General features: G+C 48.6%; 1 protein-coding gene across 7 annotated transcripts in view; it reads right to left on the bottom strand.

Moving 5' to 3' along the window:
- The window catches only part of DNAH6 (dynein axonemal heavy chain 6), a 209,259-nt gene extending 208,285 nt beyond the window's left edge, over positions 1-974 (bottom strand). For 6 of the 7 annotated variants that reach the window (XM_032780286.2, XM_032780290.2, XM_032780291.2 and 3 more), the window contains exon 1: positions 917-974. The gene's annotated coding sequence lies outside the window, so the exon portion shown is untranslated. The remainder of the gene's footprint in view (positions 1-916) is intronic. The other variant, XM_032780288.2, reaches the window with a different exon arrangement.
- Positions 975-17,452: the final 16,478 nt, after the last annotated feature.

The following is a 17,452-nucleotide window of genomic DNA, read 5'->3' as shown; positions in this document are numbered from 1 at the left end:
CCCGAACCCCCCTGCATCTGCCACCCCGACCCCTCTCGCATCCCGCCCGCCACATGACCCGCCCCGCATTCACCCGCCTTCCCTCCCGATCCCCCCGCTTCCCCCCCGCCACTCGACCCCCCTGCATCCTCCCCCCCGCACCCTCCCGGATCCCCCGCCTCGGACCCTCCTGCATCTGCCCCCCGGACCCCCACTGCATCCCCCCGCCTTCTCCCAGACCCCCCTGCCTCCCCAACTGCCCGGACCCCCCTGCATTTGCCGCCTGGGAACCCCCCCGCGATCCCCCTGCCCTGCTGACTCCGCCTCTGCCAATCCCCCGCCAGGACCCTCCCGCCATCTCCCTCCCGGATCCCCCCTGCATCCTCCCCTCCTGCCACAGCCCGGGACCCTCCTGCAATCTCCTGCCCGGTACCCCCCTGCATCTGCCGCCCAGCGACCCCCCTGCACCCTACCCCCCCTGACCCGGCCCCCGCATCCCCGCCATCTCCCTCCTGGATCCCCGCTGGCACTCCTTTCGCCGCGACCCCCCCTGCATTCCCCACCCACTCGAGACACCACACCCCCATATCCCCCCACCTCCGGCGGGACCCTGCCCTGATTCCCTGGCCGGCTACCCCCCTCGGCATCCACCAACACAGCGACCCATACCTGCCCATCCCTCACGTCCCCACCACTGGACCCTCCTGCATGTTCCCCCGTTGCCGGATCCTCCACCTGCACCGGCGATTCACCATGAACATCCCCCTGGCGCTGACCAGGATCCTCCCGGATGCCCTCCCATGATCCCCCGGCCGGGACACCACTATATCCTCCCACCCCGCCCGATACCCCTTATTGGCGACCCCCCCCTGGATGCAGAGGGGTCCCCGGCGGGGGGGTCCCAGCCGCTCGCGTCGGGAGGCGGCATTTCACTCACTCTCTGCCCAGACTCGCGGCTCCCGTCCCAGCGAGCGCCCTGTCGCCCGGCAACAGCTCCAACGCCTTAGCCCCAGCTACCCCCGCGCAGGCCAGGGCGGGGCGAATGGTCTCCACGGTAACGGCAGCCGGCTCGCCTCAACCAATGGGGGCCGCCCGCCGCGCGAGGGCGCGAGTCAAACCACCTGCCGCCGCGCGCGGGCGCGTCCCCGAGCCGCTCGATGACCTGTCCGAGGCCTGTATTGGCGTAACTCGGGGTGATATTTGCATGTATTACGTAGCTCATTTGCATACAGGCTAGGTCCCCCGGCTCGTCCCAGCGCCGGCAGCGGGGTCTCCGCAGCCCTGGGCCCCCAGCGCCTGGGGGCTGCTGGAGCCGGGCCGGGCCGCGCTTTAAAGGGCTTCAGGCCCTGAAGCTGGAGCCGGTGGGATTTTCAGACGTGCCCGGGTGAGGTCGCTGCGCGCCCGGCTTAGGGGCTTTTGGAAATCGCACTCGGCTCCTGGCCGCGCCGTTAGGAAGCCCGACCCTGAGCCCAGTCCGCGCGCCGGGCCTGCGCCGAACACGTGGCTGACGGGACCCCCCGAGCTTTCCTGGCCGAGGCTTTTGTTGGCTACCAGAAAGTGACAAACTCACCCAATCCAAACGGACACAACGAAGTCGCCTGCGAAGGTGATTTTTTAAAATGCTATTTTGTAAACATTAACTAGATTAATTTAGCACAAGAATCCCCAAAGAAATTTCCCATTCTCCTTATTTCTGCGGGGTGGGGATTTGGCTGAAGGTTTGTGTTATTCTGGAGCTGGCCTGAGTGGGACTAGCCCTCGCACTCCTTCCCATGTGCTCTGTGGAGGAAAGGAGGATTTTAGCCCTGCAGCATCAGGAGGCCAAAAGACATCCTGCATCCAGATGGCTACCTGGCTGAGATCCAAACCAACAGTCAGGAGGTAATAACATAGGCCAAGAGACATGGACGCCACATCTCTGCCTCAGTTTGCTGCTTTGGGGGGAGGGAGCAGAGATTAGAGGTGTTTTGCTTGCTAGTTGCAGAAATTCATATATTATAGAATACAAGATAGGAGGCCTGGAGCACGGCTGAGGGTGTAATTAGTTCTCAGACAGGCGGTGTTTGGCACCAGTGTGATTCCATTTGATATGCATTCCTGGACCACTCAACCTAAAAACAAAACAAATAGCCACGTGTGTAAACATCGCTGTTTATGAAAAAGAAAATGTATTCTTTTTCATGGAAATCAATAGGACTGGGATCGGGTGGTGAGAGAGCAGAGTGGAAGGAGCTTCTTGTCATGTTGGAAGTGGGAAGGCAGGGGTCTCTTTAAGTCAGTCTCACGGGGAAACAACCATCCTGCTGCTCAGGATGGAATCCAGAGCACATGTGGTTCCATTCTCTCCAAAGGACTTTAAAATGGAAGTGGGGGGAATTGTTTGGAATTTTTAGCAGATAAATTTAATATGTAGATTTCACTCACAAGATGTGGGGAAGTGTGTCTAGTCTACATTCAAAAGAAATCAATGGCCAAATATTGCACATTAGTAATTCATTTCCTTCTGAGTCCATTGCATATAATAGAGTACTGAATACCCTATGTGAAACTTCCTGTCATAAATACAAATGGTTTTTATCTATTATTTAACAGCTAAAATATGCTAAGTACAATCTAGGTACTTATATGGCTGCTCTCAGCTTAGTATCTGAACACCTTAAAGGGTATAACCTTGATGCAATATTAACTACTTTTTTAAAAAAGAAAACAGACACAAAGCGAGAACGTGACTTGACCAAAGTCGTTCAAGAAATCTGTGTCAGAGTCAGGAACTGCATCTAGACCTCCTGTGTCCTGTTTCAGTGCCATAACTACAAACTTTCTCCCTGATCCAAAGAGTTTATGGCTTAAATAAATCATGACACCCCAAAGAAGGATAAGGGAAAGGCAGAGCAAGGCTTAAGTGGGTTGTTTAGAGACCTGAATGCTTATTTGAGTTCTTATGTTTTTGTTTGCTTGCAGTTGTCATATTAGTTTGATTTTAGTGTAGCTCACCCTGATTACTTTCAGTATATCTAGCAAGCAATTTAGCAGATGTAAGCAGAGTCAGGAGGAGCTCTACCCTGACATCTGGTGGTGAATTATGGGAAGTGTGGAAAGAATTTCAGGGAGATTATTTGCATGGGCACGCCCAGCATAGCCCAAGGCAGCCTGGTATGATTATTTTGACAGCTGTGGGATCCCCAATTTCTTTGTTATTGAGGCAGGGTAAATAAAGTGTTGCCACCTGATTACGTGAATGAGGAACTACGAGACTGCTTTATGACAGAGATGTCTCAATATAAATTAAGTGACACTTGCTAGACAAGGGACATGGGTTCCAAAACCCAGTGAATTGAGAGAGGTTGGGGGCTGGTGTGTACACACCTGATGGCATGGGCTTATTTTGAGAGCATGGAACATCAATTGCATATCCTTCTCTCTTCACTGTTGAAAAGCACAGCTAATTTTGATTCCATTAGGAGTCCATATAGAGACTGCTGTGCTAAATTCAGGTTGGGCCAATGGTGCACCAGCACCGGGGCTCCCCTACTAAGAGCTGAGATGAGATCACTGAGTGCTGTGTTAACTAGTGGGGGAGCCTGAAGACCTATTGTTAAGTGGCTGGCAGAGGGGAGCAGTTTGCAGCATGTTGGAGCAGCCCATGGAACGGTGAGCGGAATGAAGCGGTTTGCAGGGATGGCTGGAGGAGCGGCACAGCTGGTGTAGTGGAGCTGGTCGTGGTGAAGGCTGCAGCAGAACTCCATGGAGAGGCGGAGCAGTTGGCCCTGGCCCAAGTAAGGTGCCCCTTAACACCTTGTGTGGACTTCTCCCCTACCCCCCATTTCCACCCAGGCTGGGGGGGTTAAACTCTGCTGATAAGCTTTTGAATTCTGGGGTGGCACTGACCAGAGACTTTCAGGTTGTTAGACTTTGGAGTGATGGGGCTTAAGACCCTAAGGGGGAAAGGACATTGCCAAACATACTTGGAGATGGGTTTTTGCTTATGGTTTGTGTTATAATCTTGTTTGTGGTGTTTCTCCAATGGGATGCTGCATTGTTTCCTTCCTTTATTAAAAGGATTTTGCTACACTCAGACTCCGTGCTTGCGAGAGGGGAAGTATTGCCTCCTAGAGGCGCCCAGGGGTGTGTGGTTTGTAAGTGTCCCAGGTCACTGGGTGGGGGCTCGAGCTGGGGTGGCATGTGTATGAACATGGATCCCTGGATACTGAACCCGCCTTGTTGCTGCAATTCAGAGGGCAGAAGGGTTACACAATATTTCAAGATGCCAATTTCGAGTGCTCGCTGTAATAAGATTACATTCTAAGGGTATTTTATCTGCCAAATCAAGTAAGAAGTGTCAAATAAAAGTGGGCAGGAAGGTGCCCTTTTGAATGCTGTCTTGGATTTTAAAAAGAAAGTGCTAGCTCATTCCACATTCCTTTAGGATGACTATAGGATATGTCCACACGTACGAAATCACTCCAGTTTACAGAAGTTGATTTGGAACAGATTGTATAAAGTCGAGTGCATTGCGTCCACACTAAGCCACGTAATTGTCGGTGCGTCCATAGTACAGTGGCAAGTGCGAATTCCACAGCAGTGCACTGTGGTAGCTACCACAGTTCCCACTAGTCCGTCTGCCTGGAATCGGGTTGAGCTCCGAATGCTGAATGGCCAAGAATTGTTATGGTGGTTATGGTTAATGTCGTCAGGCAACCCGCCTGAAACAATGGCAAAAGACATCATTTATAACCTTTCCCTGGATTGCCCGGCAGACAGCCATAGCACGGCAAGCGTGGAGCCATCGCCACCGCAGCATTAATCAGAGCATTGTAAACACCTCAACACATATCACGTTATGCAGACCAGAACCGATGGAAGATGGAAACAAGATGAGAGGAAATGGACAAGACTTCTCAAACACGGCCGACAATGTGGACATGTGTTAATGGGTGCAGGTTCATGCTGTGGACGCGATCTGGCTGGAAACAAGCACAGACGGTGGCCACAAGTGTTGCAGGTCTGGGATATTCTCAGTGGCTTCTGAAACTTTGCATTGTAAGGCACTTTTTGAACTTTTGACTTGCTTCCCCCTGCCCGCACGCAAGAATAAACAAATGAGACACCCTCACAGGTTCACAAGCAGTGTCAATACGCCTCTGGAAGTCTGCAAATGGCAACAGCACCGTCCAAGTCGGAAATCAAGTTTTGGAGGGCAAATCTACTGGGGAGTGCGTCCCTGCAAGTAGCAATGCAATCACGACTCCTGCTATCAAAGATAGGACTCTGAATGTCAGAGTCATAGTAGTAGGCTTTGCTGCATGGATTCCTAATATGGGGGGCAATAGACGGAACCCATACCCATCTGGGACCGGACCACCAAGGCAAGCCAGTAATAAACCACAAGGGGTATTCCGTGTGCTGCAAGCACGGTGATCACAAGGGACATTCACCAACACAACGTGAGATGCCCAGGAAAGGTTCAATGACGCTCACATCTCCAGGAACTCGTCCGTTTAAGGCTGCAGAAGGATTACTTCCCAGACAGACTGTTGGGAGTTGAAATGCTAATGTTATCCTTGGGGACACCAGCCTACCCTAAGCATGGTCATAAGCCATACACAGGCAGCCTGGACAATAGGCAGAGCTGTCAACTAATAGGCGAGCAAGGGCACGAAGGGGAGAATGCCAATTTGGACTTTGAAGGGTCGCTGGCACATTACCGCTTGCTCAGAACTAGTTAAACAAAGGTCCCCATTGTATGCTGCTTCGGTGTGCAACCACAACTTGGGAAGTAAGGGAGACCTTATGGCGGGGTGGAGGAGCAAATCGCCGCCACGATTTACATGCAGCCAGACACCCCGAGCATTAGAAGAGACAAAGGAAGCGCTGCAATCAAGAAGCTGAAAAAACCAGTTTCAGCGACGGCCAGAGTACTGTGTGACAGTTCATTGTTTCTTCCTCTTGATGAAAAAACCCGCCCCCCTGTTGACTCTAATTCCCTGTAAGGCAACCACCCCCCCTTCGATCACAGCTTGGAAAGTCATTATCATTCAAAAAACCAGTATCTTTTATTAATGTTGATTAAAAAACGGACATAACTCACAAGGTAGCCCAAGGTGTGGTGTGGAGGAGGGAGAAGGGAAGAGAAGGCCACTCGAAACTTGTGAATGACAGCCTTCTATGCCACGGGAATGGAGTGGTTGGGTTCCATGGGAGCTTCCCCCCGACCCCCACGTTCTTGGCATCTGGTGAGAGAGGTGGCTAAGGAACTGGGAGGGAGGGAGGGCATTAACAGGGCTGCGCAGCGCAGTCTTTCAGCTGACATTCGAAACCTCCACCAGAAGCCGCAATCATGTCCATTTGTCCGCATAGCCCCACCGTTGCCTCGGCATCCTCTATCTTCTGGCTACAGACCTCCCCAAACGTTCACATGGCCCTTACCCTGTCCTGTGCCATGTGTCCTCTACCCTTTCTGCTGAGCTCTTCAGTTGCGGGATGCCTTGCGATGAGCTCAGATCCCGAGCAGATTACAGAGTCCCGCAGCTCATACGCCTCACCCATTGTGGTGGTCTGTAAAAAGAATGGGAAAATCCGGATGTGTATTGACTACCGCACCCTAAACGCGCGTACTGTGGTTGACCAGTACACAATGCCTCGAGTCCAAGATGCCTTAGACTGTTTGCTGGGAAGCCAGTGGTTCTCTGTGTTGGATCTTCGGAGTGGATACTACCAGATCCCTCTGGGTGAAGAAGATAAGGAGAAGACAGCCTTCATCTGCCCATTAGGGTTTTATCAGTTCGAACGCATGCCCCAAGGGATTTCTGGAGCACACCTCTGCCACATTTCAAACATCTTATGGAGAAAGTTTGGGAGACATGAATTTACTGCAAGGGTTAGTTTATTTGGATGACCTGATTGTGTTTGGAAGAACTTTGGAGGAGCATGAAGAAAGACTTCTTAAAGTGCTTGATAGGTTGGAGGATTATGGTTTGAAGCTTTCAATTGACAAATGCCAGTTCTGCAGAGGACTCGGTGAAGTATGTGGGTCACATCGTGTCCCAAGAGGGTGTGAGTACTGATCCTGATAAAATAGAAGCACTCACTACATGGCCATGTCCAAGCAACTACAGAGAACTCAAGACCTTCCTTGGGTTTAGTGGCTACTACTGCAGATTTGTGAAAAACTATGCTACAATTGTAAAACCCCTCAATGATCTACCAGGGGATATCAGTCCAGCAAGAACAAATCTAAGACCAAGAATAAGGGGTCTTCCAAAGCCTCCTGCAGAGACACTATGGCCCCTTCGAACCCTTTGGGCCACGGTGGGATGAGAGATGTGAAAGGGCTTTTCGAGAAATCATTACTTGCCTAACTCATGCCCCAGTCCTAGTCTTTGCTGACCCAAGCAAGCCATTTATCCTGCATACTGATGCCAGTTTGGAGGGTCTGGGGAGCAGTACTGTACCAGGAGGTGGAAGCAAGCGTAAACCTGTAGCCTTTGCCAGCCGAGGACTGTCTGATAGTGAAACCCGCTATCCCACCCACAAGCTGGAGTTCTTGGCCTTGAAATGGGCCATCACTGAGAAATTTCGAGACTACTTGTATGGTGCTCAGTTCCAGGTGTGGACAGACAACAACCCACTGACTTATGTGTTAACAAGTGCTAAACTGGATGCTACAGGGCAAAGATGGGTGGCCGCTTTGGCTAGCTATGACTTCAGCATTCAATACCGATCAGGGAGAGAAGCAATGTAGATGCAGATGCATTGTCCAGGCATCCACAGGCACCAGGAGTTGCTGTGATACCCATGGATGGAGTGAGAGCTATTTGCAGTGTGAGTCGCCGAGAGCCAGAGGCCCATGAGAGCCTTCATGGATGTGTTGCTGAAGCTTTGGGCCTGCCCCCTGAATGTGTGCCTTCTGCTTCAGTGAACTATATTGCTTTGGACCAATCTCCCTTGCCCATGCTCAATGCAGCTGACTGGCAGGAAAGCCCAGCTGCAAGATATTGACATTTGTGATACACTACTTGCCAAAAGGGAGGGCGAGGCCCAGCTGCGGTTGTCCCACCTAACCAGAGGCAAACTACTATTGAGAGAATGGACCAAACTAAAACTGATTCAGGGAGTGCTACACCGCATGACCACAGACCCTCTACAAAAGCAACGGAATCAACTAGTGCTGCCGAAAGAGTACAGAGCCCTGGCCATGAGGGCCCTGCATGATGACTTTGGACATTTAGGGGATGGAGAGGACCCTGGAACTTATTCGCAGTAGGTTCTATTGGCCCCGGATGGCTGAAGATGTTCGCAGGAAAATGTGAGACCTGCACTTCGATGTGTTCAAAGGAAAACTCTGCCCACGAGGGCTGCATATCTGAAGAACATCACCAGCAACAAACCTCTGGAGCTGGTTTGCATTGATTTCTTGTCTTTAGAAGTAGACAAGAGGAATATTGGGAACATTCTAGTAGTGACCGACCATTATACGCGATATGCGCAGGCATATCCCGTGATCAGAGGGCCACCACTGTCGCTCAAGTACTGTGGGAAAAATATTTCTCAGTTTATGGATTCCCAGCCCGGATACACTCGGATCAGGGATGAGACTTTGAGAGTCACCTTCTGAAGGAGGTGCTGAGGATAGCAGGAATTAAAAAAGTCGAGGACAATGCCTTATCACCCCGCAAGGTGACCCTCAGCCAGAGAGGTTCAACGAACCCTATTAGATATGTTAGGGACTTTGCGGCCAGAGCAGAAGGCAACCTGGAGCCAACATGTTGCATTTCTGGTGCACGCCTACAACGCCACAAAGAATGATGCTACGGGAGTCACCCATATCTCTTGATGTTTGGGCGAGAACCAAGATTACCCATAGACCTGTGCTTTGGTGTATCAGAGGATGGCGATAGCTATGAAACCCATCAGCAATATGTATCCCGACTAGAGAAAAGCTGTGGGATGCTTATCACTTAGCTACATCTGCAGCTCGGAAGAACGCAGACCGCAACAAACATCGATATGATGCTAGGGTAACGTCTGCAAGAGCTCCAGCCAGGGGACAGAGTCCTGCTGCAAAATTTGGGTATTGCTGGCAAACACAAGATAGCTGACAGATGGAAGGCAATACCTTACTTGGTGATGGAAAAGCTAGGAGACCTGCCGGTCTACAAGATCAAACCTGAAGAGGGTCCAGGGCAGACAAAGACCGTGCATAGAGAAACCTTTTGCTCCCTGTGGGGAATTGGTAGGCACCCTTATGAGATGGGCCACAACAGGGCAACTGGGCAGAGTGAAGGTGCTGTACCAAAGCCGCCTCCAACGTGGACAGCCGGCCCCTGCAGCTAACTACCCCTACTCAGCACATCTGAGAGTGAGTCTGAGGAGGAAGACACAACCATGGGTGTATCCTGGGATGGAGACAAGATTTCAGTCTCGATCAGCTGAATCAAAAGAGAGCACCCCTCTCTTCCACCCTAAACCCTATGGCAGAAGTATTTAGGCCCATTCCTGACACTCCTGTGGTGGCCACTGGTGGGACCCCCATGTGATGACACACACAGGTTATTGGACAGTGGAGACATACAGATGGAGGATGTCCTGAGCACCTTCGACCCTCCACTGTTTAGAACTAGAAATGCAGGGGCCTATGCCAGTATCCGAGGGGAACTCACAGGAAACCTCCCATCCATTCCACTCAAGAGGATGTCCTCCCTACCACAGCAACAGAGATTCTCAATAGGACAAGACAGGGTAATAAGACCAGTGAAACCATTAACTTATGATGCACCTGGGGTGACTAGTGAGGAGCCAATACATTTAGCACACAGGTTTGTGGAAGCTAAAGTGGGCTATGTGAGGCCCTTTGGAGGGGACCAGTGAGTTGGTATAGTAGGGAATGTGATTTGTCGGGATGACAAATTCTCGGCTGGGGAGGATGTAAGCAGAGTCAGGATGAGCTCTACCTGACATCTGGTGGTGAATTATGGGGAGTGTGGAAAGAATTTTAGGTATTTGCATTGGCACACCCACCTCACCTAGCATGAGTAGCCCATGGCAGCCTGGGATGGTTATTTTTGACAGCTCTGGGATCCCAGTTTTCTTGTTATTGGGGCAGGAGGAATAAAGTGTTGTCACCCTATTATGTGAATGAGGAACTACGAGACTGCTTTATGACAGAGATGTCTCAATATAAATTAAGTGACACTTGCTAGACAAGGGACATGGGTTCCAAAACCCAGTGAATTGAGAGAGGTTGGGGGCTGGTGTGTACACACCTGATGGCATGGGCTTATTTTGAGAGCATGGAACATCAATTGCATATCCTTCTCTCTTCACTGTTGAAAAGCACAGCTAATTTTGATTCCATTAGGAGTCCATATAGAGACTGCTGTGCTAAATTCAGGTTGGGCCAATGGTGCACCAGCACCGGGGCTCCCCTACTAAGAGCTGAGATGAGATCACTGAGTGCTGTGTTAACTAGTGGGGGAGCCTGAAGACCTATTGTTAAGTGGCTGGCAGAGGGGAGCAGTTTGCAGCATGTTGGAGCAGCCCATGGAACGGTGAGCGGAATGAAGCGGTTTGCAGGGATGGCTGGAGGAGCGGCACAGCTGGTGTAGTGGAGCTGGTCGTGGTGAAGGCTGCAGCAGAACTCCATGGAGAGGCGGAGCAGTTGGCCCTGGCCCAAGTAAGGTGCCCCTTAACACCTTGTGTGGACTTCTCCCCTACCCCCCATTTCCACCCAGGCTGGGGGGGTTAAACTCTGCTGATAAGCTTTTGAATTCTGGGGTGGCACTGACCAGAGACTTTCAGGTTGTTAGACTTTGGAGTGATGGGGCTTAAGACCCTAAGGGGGAAAGGACATTGCCAAACATACTTGGAGATGGGTTTTTGCTTATGGTTTGTGTTATAATCTTGTTTGTGGTGTTTCTCCAATGGGATGCTGCATTGTTTCCTTCCTTTATTAAAAGGATTTTGCTACACTCAGACTCCGTGCTTGCGAGAGGGGAAGTATTGCCTCCTAGAGGCGCCCAGGGGTGTGTGGTTTGTAAGTGTCCCAGGTCACTGGGTGGGGGCTCGAGCTGGTTTGGCATTGTGTTATTGAAATGGAATCCCTGGATACTGAACCCGGCCCTTGTTGCTGCCAATTCAGAGGGGCAGAAGGGTTACACAAATATTTTCAAGATGCCAATTTCGAAGTGCTCGCTGTAGATAAGATTTACATTTCTGAAGGGGTTATTTTAGTCTGCCAAATACAAGTAAAACGTGTCAAATAAAGTGAGTCAGGGAAGGTGCCTTTTTGAAATGCTTCTTGGAATGTTTTAAAAAGAGATAGTGCTAGCTCATCCACATTCCTTTAGGATGACTATTAGGATATGTCCACACTACGAAATCACTCCAGTTTTACAGAAGTTGATTTTTGGGAACAGATTGTATAAAGTCGAGTGCATGCGTCCACACTAAGCACTAATTTGTCGGTGTGCGTCCATAGTACAGTGGCAAGTGTCGACATTCCAAGCAGTGCACTGTGGTAGCTATCCCACAGTTCCCACAGTCCCTTCTGCCCATTGGAATTCTGGGTTGAGCTCCGAATGCTTGATGGGGCCAAGAATTTGTTACTGGTGGTTATGGGTTAATGTCGTCAGTCAACCCGCCCTCTGTGAAAGCAATGGCAGACAATCATTTTATACCCTTTTCCCTGGATTGCCCGAGCAGACGCCATAGCACGGCAAGCGTGGAGCCCATTCAGCTCACCGCAGCAGTTATGAGCATTGTAAACACCTCACACATTATCATGCAGTTTATGCAGAACCAGAAGCCGATGGCAGCATGGTGACAAGAGTGATGAGGACATGGACAGAGACTTTCTCAAAGCACGGTCCCCGACAATGTGGACATGGTGTTAATGGGGCAGGTTCATGCTGTGGAACGCTGATTTTGGGCCCGGGAAACAAGCACAGACTGGTGGGCCCACATAGTGTTGCAGGTCTGGGATGATTCCCAGTGGCTCTGAAACTTTTGCATGTGTAAGGGCACTTTTTTTGAACTTTGTGACTTGCTTTCCCCTGCCCTGAACTGCAAGAATACCAAGATGAGAGCAGCCCTCACAGTTCACAAGCAAGTGGTAATAGCCCTCTGGAAGTCTGCAATGGCAGACAGCTACCGGTCAGTCGGGAATCAGTTTGGAGTGGGCAAATCTACTGTGGGAGTTGCTGTCATGCAAGTAGTCAATGCAATCACTGAGCTCCTGCTATCAAAGATAGTGACTCTGGGAAATGTGCAGGTCATAGTAGATGGCTTTGCTGCAATGGGATTCCCTAACTATGGTGGGGCAATAGACGGAACCCATATCCCTATCTTGGGACCGGACCACCAAGGCAGCCAGTACATAAACCACAAACGTGAAAGACGAGTCTACTAAACACAAATAATGAAGTGATGGCGCCTGAGAGAACTGACCTATCTTTGGACGAGCTTTAGTACACAAAACCATTTGGTAGTGGCAGCCTAAAACACAATCTTCAACTGGATTGACCAACGAAAATTGAACCAAAAAGCATAGGAACTTACCTCCACACAGACTGGTGTCCAGCAAAAGTCTCTTCAGCTAAACAAGGACACGCTATGGGTGGAGGTGAAAGAAATCAGGTCCAGGATCATTCTATGATGGCACAATCACAAACACTACAACAGTCCACTGCAAGTTAAGCTCAAGAAAGTTGGGACTTAAAGAGCCATTCCATTTGGGACCGGAGCATGTCGGTACAACATGTATGGGTTTGGGAGGGCTGGAAGAAAAAAGAAAATGGGAAGGCATCAAGACAAGCAAAGTTCTCTTTCTGGGCAGCAGCATCTTTCATCCAAGATTAAGTTATTTTCGCAACACCCTGGAGATGCGGGTAATGTATTTCCATTTTAGCATATGGGTAAACTGAGGCAAAGTCTTAGTCATTCATTTCTTTCCACCATTATTTTCAGTTCGTAACATTCAATTAGTTATGCTTGAGAATGCCATTTTAAAAGTCCGAAATAAAATCCTTGCTTACACTGTATTCTTATCCGCCTGAAGAAAAAATTACGAAGATATGGGATCTCTTCAAAATTAAAATGTGTGGTTATGCAAATTACTTAGTTATTTATCCACACAAAGGGAACAAAACATGAGAATGGGCACTTAGAAACTGGGAGCAGACTTGACAAACTAGTATATGTTTTATGGAAAAGGAATAGGTCAACACTTACAGGAGCAAGCTCTCGTTAAACATTAGAAAGAAAAAACCCATCACCTTCCCACCATAATACACGCTCCATTATGAAGTATAGATCTATTTTGAAATGAGAACTGCAAAGAGCTTTGTTGTATGCAATGTTGAGGGCGATAAGGATAAGAAATAACTGACATTTGGAAAACAGCTAATTAATGTAAAATGAAATGACAGATTTGGAAAAGCTGAGATTGTGACACACCCACAATCCCAAAGGAAAAAAGTGGGAAAAAGAAGAAAGAGCACAACAAAGACGAGAAAATATTAGTATTTGTATAGTAAGTTAGAGGGCAGTTCCGGTTAATAAAGGTACAATGTTAACCAAGAGATAATTATTTTGATTTGGACCTTTGAAATGTTGAGACTAACACCATCGCATATTTTAGAGGAATAATACAAAATGTATCCGATGACAGATGAGGGAACCCACAAACAATATAATTTGTGTGATAAAAGAGAAGCGCGAAAACTCAAGCCATTGTACGACAGGCTCCATCACCTCTCCACGTTCTACTTACGGATCCATCATTCCCTTGTCTAATATACCTAGTTAATGTGCTTTATATAACGTCAAGCTCTACTTATGGTCAAATAGAATTTGTTGAAGCCATTTTAACAAATGCCCCAACTTTGTAATCACTAGAAAGCGCCATACCTCCACGTATCATTCCCCACCCGAAATGAGGCGTCACAGACCGGTGGGTGCCTTATGTTAAGTCCTGACAAGACGTGGAGTCCTCATAGTTGAAGTATATCGACTGTATGGCCCTAGATGCCTCCACCTTCACTTGTATAATGCAAGATCTTCTCACTTCACAAAGAAATGACAAAAGAAGAATTTCTTCTGTGGAACCTCTAGAAAAAAAAGTTACACAAGGTCTGAGTAACAAAATAATTTCAAAAATTCAGCTAGAACACTCTACTAATACACCCAAATCGCAAGACCAAAAGTCAGACTACATCAGCCATCGAGTACACCCCGATTAAACAGAAGTATACTCTTCCTTAAGACAGAAGAGTACGTAAAACATCAATTATCAACAATACTTCATAAAATAAAAAAAAATCAAAACGACAAACTCTATCTAAGATCCTGCAGTGGGTGAAATCAGAGTTTGCATTGATTCAATAAATCAGGATCGTTGCTATTGTTCCCACCCGTGACACTCTAGGGTTATTCTCAGTTATTGAGCAAAGCCTCCTACACTGTTCTGGACGTGAAAGGAAAAGGCCGTATTTAAAGATCCCCAATGACAATGCAAAACAGTGTAAAGTGCCTTATGTAGACTGAGGAAACTAGAAAACACACTCTTGTTCTTCTTCCGTCTCCAACCTGGAGGAGGCAACTAACGCAAACCTTCTGCAACCTCTTTCCAGGGAGAAGACAGCTAGAGTTGTCCAAGTCCAAAAACTTCTGTAATCAATTAAAACCGGAGTGCGCAGATATGAACATTGTTGAGTGTCTTTTATTATGGAGGTATTCCTGAAGCATGAGAAAAACAAGCAGTATTGCTGAAATCCAGGCCAAGTGGATGGCAGCGGAAAACCAGCGGCAGGTGAAGGAATGGGCCGGCCGGAGGCTGGCCGCGCCACCAGACCACCACCCGTCCCCGAACCTGCTGACACGGCAGGTAATACAAACTGGTCCCCACCCGAGCCGCATCCAGATGGTTGCCAACACTGACCTAAAGCTCTGCTGGATGACAATGGTAAACTCCTCCACTTCTTAAGTAGCAATGGATACTTATGTCATAAGATAAGATCCTCTGTACAGGAACCAGCAGCTTTCTTGGAGCCATCCGGAGACGTAGAATGATCTTGAACTAAGAAAACACAAGATCTCACACTGAGCTAGGCAGTAGAAAGGCAAGTTCAATCTTCTGGAGAGGGGGGTGTGACAGTTAGAAACTGGATTGTGTCAATTTGGAAGGAGGAAGTATTTTTTTTAACCATTACTGGGAAAGGCAAGGTTCTATGTTAAAAGTTAGAAAGAACTGGAACTCAAGTGCATTTGCTGAGGCTGCGCGAAGTCGTAGGGCAAAAATTAACTCCAGTTGGAAAGGGTTTCGACTTTTGCTGCGTGTTTCTTGTCTCCGCAGTGTAGCATCCAAGAACAGTTTTTCTATTACTCCCCAACCTTAAGCAAGTTACAACTGGAAATCACCTTCTGACCAATATAACATGACCAATAAAGCACTAACATCGGATATAACACAGGAAATCGCAGTGCTCTGGGTGCGGGGCTGCCGCATTCCAGTGGAGGTCGACACAAGCCTTGATATAAACGTGTAAAGAATGTGTGTCTCCTGAGTGACAGCATTAATATTGAGCTATGAGGGTAAACGAACCATTCTCCTGAAACTCTCATGCTAGCTGATATCATTTGTTTGCAGTAAATAGAAAACCCAAAATACATACATACCGCATCCTCATAATGGTGGTTCTAGAATGATTTTGGGGCTCAGCGTATGCTCCTGTTACTCTTCAGTGGGCAATATTGGGCACCAATTATTCTGAAACTCCCATTGTTAGTGTAATGCAAGGTGTAAAGAAGACTGAGTGAAGCTAATGTATTGTAGCATCGCCTATGATGTACATTGATTTCACACTTGCAAATATGTATTCTCACAGGTGAGGGTAGAGAGTTAGCAATAACGTCTCAGAACAGGAGATAAGCACTGGGGACTCTTATTTTTTGTATAATCAAATGCTTAGAGCTATCGAAAGCTAAGTTTTGAAAAACGTGAATCAATGAGAAGCAACAGAAAGAGAGTGAGTTCCGAGAGGCGGTTAGCAAAGGTACTCTACGCGATAACTATGTAATACAACCAAGCAACGGAAAAGCAATACAGGACATATTCGTGCTCATGCGAGACAACAGCTAAACTGGATGACTGAAAGGACCAAAAGGCGAGGAGGTGGAATAGGAAATCAAAGGAATGTAAGTGGCAGTGTATAGTGGCCAAAAGCAGGTAAAAAGACCTCGACGTCACGCTGCAGCGTGGGAAGACGGAAGGAAGAAAAATCCTGGGAGCCAGAGCCTATTATCACGGGGACACCATGCGTGAAAAGACAAGTGCATCGTACCACAACCACAAATATGAGAATGTGAGTTAATCGAAACAGAACTTCACGACCGGGAATATCCTTTAAAAGCTACATTCTGCAGGATGATACGATCCATTGCGAACAAAAAATTACTAGCTTTCAGGAAGCTGGGGAATAAAGGCTCAAAACACTACAGAAGAAAGGAAATAGAAGTACTTGTTAAGCCACGCCTTGGAACATGATTGACACAAAACTCAGATATTCTGAGGTCGCTACTTCAACCCCCTCTGCGACCCAGGGATAGGTTTCCCACAGGCTTCCAGGCTGGGGGGTAAACCGTCATAACAACTAGTATACAGATTCTATCAAAAGCGGATCAGACGCAAGAGTTAGCGTAGACGAACGCAGCAATATTCTAGAGACGATGATCTATCTTTCGAATTAAGTCTAAGTGTGGACAGTAGTTTGGATCTAACTGTTTGCAACTATTTTTTCTGTATGCTGGCATATCTTGTCTTATCATTCCCTCTTGGCGAACGAGCGCATTACGTACTTTCTTCCTCCGGGTTATTCTCGATGACGGCCGCCTTCGCATCCTCCATTTTGTCTCTTACACACCCAAGGCCTCTCCTTTTAGCTTGATCTATTCTGTAGCAAACAAGCCCTCCCCGTCGATCACGCTTGGGGAATAAGTCATTAACATCAAAAACCAGTTATTTTATTAAGTTTATAAAAATAGGTACTAACTCACAGGGTGCCCAGGGTGTGGGGGAGGGAGGGGAGAGGGAAGGAGAAGGCATCGAACTTGTTTGAACATGTCCAAGCCTCCTCAACCCACTTGGATGAGGATGTTGGGGGTGTTCCGGGCTTCCCCACGCAACCCACTTGGGGCGGCCATGAGGTGAGGGGGAGGGTGGCTAAGGAACTTGGGGGGGGTGAGAGGGAGGCCCAGTTAAACAGGGGGGGCTGCCAGCACTCAGTCTTTCCAGCCCTGACATCACTGACCTCACCAGAACCCGCATCGATGTCATTTGGTTCACCGCCAGTGCCCCGCGTTGCCTTCGGCATCCCTCGATCTTTCTGCTACACAATCACGTCCTGCGGCCTTCCTGTCCGTGGCTATTGTGTCCCTCTACCCTTTCTGCTGAGCTCTTTCAGTGCGGGATGCCTGCATG

The sequence above is a fragment of the Chelonoidis abingdonii genome, chromosome 6 (genome assembly GCF_003597395.2).
Source record: "Chelonoidis abingdonii isolate Lonesome George chromosome 6, CheloAbing_2.0, whole genome shotgun sequence".
Taxonomy (NCBI): Eukaryota; Metazoa; Chordata; order Testudines; family Testudinidae; genus Chelonoidis; species Chelonoidis abingdonii.
The sequence above is the reverse complement of the archived record's forward strand: the minus strand, read 5'-3'. Positions and strand labels throughout refer to the sequence as shown.